The sequence below is a fragment of the Triticum urartu genome, chromosome 6A (genome assembly GCF_056163025.1).
Source record: "Triticum urartu cultivar PI428250 chromosome 6A, HENAU_Tu73, whole genome shotgun sequence".
Lineage (NCBI taxonomy): Eukaryota > Viridiplantae > Streptophyta > Magnoliopsida > Poales > Poaceae > Triticum > Triticum urartu.
The window spans coordinates 263,815,033-263,820,027 of record NC_141878.1 but is presented as its reverse complement, the minus strand read 5'-3'; the positions used below and the strand labels follow the sequence as shown (position 1 = coordinate 263,820,027).

General features: G+C 52.6%; 1 long non-coding RNA gene across 1 annotated transcript; it reads right to left on the bottom strand.

Moving 5' to 3' along the window:
- Positions 1 to 577: 577 nt before the first annotated feature.
- On the bottom strand, positions 578 to 1,818 carry LOC125517533 (uncharacterized). The gene is made up of 2 exons (XR_007287669.2): positions 1,075 to 1,818; positions 578 to 996 (listed from the first exon to the last, which is right to left on the bottom strand). It is a non-coding gene; the product is annotated as an uncharacterized LOC125517533 (long non-coding RNA).
- Between the last annotated feature and the right edge of the window lie 3,177 nt (positions 1,819 to 4,995).

Genomic DNA, 4,995 nt, shown 5'->3' with positions numbered 1-4,995 from the left:
CGGACAACCCCGTTGCTTTAAATTGGACTTCTTGATTTTTATTCTCTAGTAATGGTGAAAATCCGAGTTTTATAACAAACACATGAACCACTCCATTAATTTAATTTGAACTTCTTTGTGTTTCTAGAAATGGGAATGTGCTTTTTGTATAAACTTTTGATCTGCTCTATAGTTTTAATTTTCTTGATTATTTAATATTTTATTCTTGTTTATTTAGACACAAGAAAAATCGGATTATTTTATTAGCATCGAACTGCTCGCCTTTTTAAATTTGAACCTCCTTGTTTTTAAAAAAAAATCATTCTTCTATAAACACAAATTGTTGTCTATTCTTTTTAAAGTCCAGGAAGCGGCATCGCATGATGCCGGGCGTGGGGAAGATGAAGGAAGTTGTCAATTGGTTAAGCGGTATCCGACAGGGTCGCCTCGGAGGACGGCGGCGGAGAACGACTCCGTCGGCCGCGGGCAGGGAGAAATCCCCGCATGCCACTTCCCGTGCCTTGCACAAACTACTAACCAAACTCATACAAACTCAATACAAAAACCACACAAAGTCATGCACCGATGTTTCTGTGTATGAGATTAGAACATAATTAAAAGGGGGTATATTTCTACAGAAATCCAATCAGAATCATATATATTTTTCTTGTGCACTCAATGAGAGAGGAACGTAAAAAAGAAAGCGTCAGCTTGTACTAGCAGCACAAGTAGCAAAATATTGAGAGGAAGGTTGGAAGCAACAGTAACACCATTATTAGCAGCAGGGAACAATAGCATGGGGCAGCACCACTAGCAAGAGAGAGTGCGTGCATCAACAGCAGCAGAACTGCGTCTGCATGCGAGAACCCAGGAGCAGCTGTCGTTGCCCATCCTCTCTCTCCCATTCTCCTGGTTGAACAGACTGTTGAAGAGAACCAGCAGCCATAGCGCCTTTGCGAAGAGAGCAAGTAATAGACGGTCGATCAAAGGTCAGCGATACTGGTGATATGTGCTTGCCTGAACAGAGGAGGAAATTATGCTCACCCAACAAACTTGAACTTGAACAGAGTAGAGGACAAGAGTAAAAATTCCAACCCCAATGTACTTGAACGGGTAAGGGACGGCTAACGCCGTGGGCACATGAAGTTCATCTCCTTCAGATGGGGAAGAAGGTAGAATGGGGAACTGCGCCGTATCAGGGAGGGGAGGCACTCGGCTTCGCGGTGGCAGGCTGATGGCGTCGGGCTTGGGCGGCGGTTGGAGGATCTCAGCCACGTGGCGGGGCGGGGATCTCACGGTGCGGGTGTGGGCGCGGTGGCGGGGATCCAATGTGCCTGGGGAACGTTGGTGGTGCCGGAGGACAGTGGGGTGGCAGTGCGGTCATCGCAGCGGGCGGATCCAGGGACGGCGGCAGATGTATCCCAGGGGCGGGGCAGTGCAGTGGTTGAAACAAGGGGAGAACACCACCGTGGTCGAACCAGGGGAGGGAGGGAGATGGCTGTGGTGCGGGATCCTGGTGTACCGCGGCGCGCTTCACCGGAGCCAGAACGTGGCCGGGGCTGGCGCCGGAGGGGTGGGTTGGGGCGCCTCCGCGCAGGATACTTGCGGGGTGGCGGGTGTAGGGTGGGAGGTCAGGGTGTCGGGCGGATCGGCAGCCGCGGCGCACGGGGCCAGGGGCGGCGGCCGTGCGCCGGTTCAGGGGCGGCAGCGGCGACACGGGAGGTCAGAGGAGGCGGCGCGGGGGGGTGGTTGGGGGGTTCCTGGGGGCGACGGGTGGGTAGGGATCGAGGGGTGGGGAGAGTGATATGTGCGGGGGTGGGGAACGGCTTGTTGTTTCTTCTTCCTCTACGAGATCTCAGGAACATGGAATCGTAGCTATATAGGGCGCGTTGTGATTCAAATAGTTATTCTAATCCTGGGATTAGAATAGTGTCATTCTACACACACTTATAAGGACATGGTTGCATAACCAAATTAAACATCCACTTACATAGGTGGCTACTACAACCATGGCATTTGCACACTCCAAAGTAAACTATTACATGCATAATTACATAGGTGGCTACTACACACATGACATTTCCACACACCAATAAAGTAAACTATATATTACATGCATGATTAACTAGCATAAATGATCATCTAATCATCATCAACTTCTTGTGACGCTTGCTCTGCTTGTGGCTCGATCCAGGCTCGTCGATTTGGGTAAGGAGGCACTTCCTCATGTCAACGATCCGCCTGTGCATCTCGTAACATGTGTACACGCTCTTCGCCGTGAACCTAAGGTGAGGTACAACCAGTTGCCGCATCCAGGCCCTGTGCCAGGAAACGGGACTTGTTCTCTGGGCATCTTGCTTCATCTTTTCGTAGTAGGGGTCGATGATGGCCGAGGCGAGTTCGACTAGGGAGTCCTTCTTTGTGCTGCCCGAGACCCTGTAGTGGTCACGGATTTCGACACGGTTTTTGTAGGCCAAGCCCGTAAAACTGAGTGATTTTACACCGTCGGTGGTTTCCACCGTGGCGAACTTGTACTCGGTGTTGTTAACAAACCTGTTGAAACGGTCGCAAGGCTCTATGGCCATGTAATAGTGGTAGATGAGGACATGATGGCGCATGCACAACTAGGCAATGAGAACATTCTGATCTATGCCGGGACGACCGGCGGTGTACTAGAGGTCGATGCTGATCACCTTGTACTTGTCTCGAGCAAGCAACTTCTCAATGTTGTTGATGTAGTCGTCCACCACGGCCGGGTCGATGGTGTACACCACTGAGAGATCCGTCTCCCTCGCGCGGGTCTCCACTCTATGCTCGCCGAACTCCATTGGAGCGCCGCTAGACATCCCCTCTCTATGTGTCGTCATGGGTGTGCTTCTTGTGTTGTGGGGCGCGATCGAAAGGTTGAAGAGACTAAGGTCATAATGGCCGCAGGAATTAAAGGGGAAGCCGGACGGCCAGGAATATCGGCAGGCCCTGATGGCAGTTCTAATTTGCAGCGCATAACTCAATCGTGCGGCACGTAACTGCATCGTGTGGCAATGCGCGCGGTGCAACAGCATGCATATGGGGCTCCCGATGTGATCGTGTGTATGCCCAACCGTTGGCAGAGCGCGCGCGGAGGGACGCGAGCAGAGCGCTCCGCGGTCGCCTCAATGGCAGGCAACCATATATATATATATATATATATATATATATATATATATATATATATATATATATATATATGCATATAGTAGTTGAACATGCAAGGAAAAGCTGTCCACAAACCGAGCGCGCCGATGGACGCGAGCAGAGCTTGCCAAGGGACGCGGGCAGAGGCCGCACAGTGATACGTGGCAAATAAGACGAATTGTCCGAGCGATGTCGGAGACATCAAGCACGAATCAGATTAGAGTTGCGTGTGCGATACATGGCCTACAGTTGATCCGTCTGAGTTGTTTGTGATGGAATAAGCCATGTGTGTTGCCGGCAAACACTTGCTGGTATATAACCTTGAATTTAACCAAAAAAGTGTTAATGCATGTTACAAAAATTGTATAACTGGAAACTATGTTCAAATATGAATCCAACGATATAATCTTTGGCGACATGCATTCGTATTTTATTAGTTAAATCCTACATATAAACCAGGATGGGGGTATAGTAGGTAATTAAATCGCAAATGTTTTTTTGTATTAACCGTATGTGTACGTGTCCTTTCGTCCTCCTCTCGCACGTCTTGTCACCCCGCTGCCACAAACGGCTTACAGCGCAAGCTTGCGTAGCGTGCGGGGGCGTTCTTTTGGCCAAACGGTGGCTCGAAGTGGCGCCAATGAATCGTCAGTGAGCGTGTTCCCGCGCAACCTCGCAGGTTCCCGCGCAAGCTTCCTGCCCGACTCGGTGAATTCCCCCAAAATCCCAATACTTTACCGGCCTGCTATATATAAACCCTCACGGTCGGCTAGTCCCGCGTTGCATTTTCCCCTCCCTCCTTGTAGCTTATCTCATCTGCTTCTCCCACAATCACCAATGACACCGGTCGGTCGTCGCCGCTCAGCCACTCCGCCATCATCAGAGGACAGCTCTAGCTGGGAGGCTACACCGTGGCGGCGGCTCAGTCCCCGGCGTAGTGTAGTGCGCGTGGCGACCCTGTTGGGTGTGCGGGGAACACCCACCACATGCTCCACCCCCGCTGCACATCGGCAGCTGTTGCCCGCCAATGCTGCAACACCACCGTCGAAAGCCAGGGCCATCGCCCGCTCCGCCACCGCGGCCCGAAGGCAGGAGGTGGCCGCCGTGGCCGCCACCCAACTGTCAGCCATCACCCACTCCGCCGCCACGGCCCGAAGGCGGGAGGTGACCGTCATGGCCACCACTCCATTGTCGGACGCCATGGCCGCCAGCCCACCGTCGACCGCCGGGATCATCACCCACTCCGCCACCGCTGCAAGGAGGAGGGAGGCCGATGTGGAGGCCCACACTGTTGGGGAACATAGTAATTTCAAAAATTTCTCTACGCACACGCAAGATCATGGTGATGCATAGCAACGAGAGGGAAGAGTATTGTCCACGTACCCTCGTAGACCGTAAGCGGAAGTGTTATGAGAACGCGGTTGGTGTAGTCGAACGTCTTCATGATCCGACTGATCCAAGTACCTAACGCATGGCACCTCCGTGTTCGGCACACGTTCAGCTCGATGACGTCCCACTAACTCTGATCCAGCAGAGCTTCATCGGAGTGTTCCGTCAGCACGACGGCGTGTTGACGGTGATGATGCTGCTACCGACGCAGGGCTTCGCCTAAACACCGCTACGATATGATCGAGGTGGATTATGGTGGAGGGGGGCACCGCACACAGCTAAGGGATCAATGACTAACTTGTGTGTCTAGAGGTGCCCCCTGACCCCGTATATAAAGGAGCAAGGGGGGAGGCCGGCCGGCCCTCTATGGCGCGCCAGGAGGAGGAGGAGTCCTAGTAGGAGTAGGACTCCCCTCTTTCCTACTCCAAGGAGGGGGAAAGGAAGGGGGAGAGG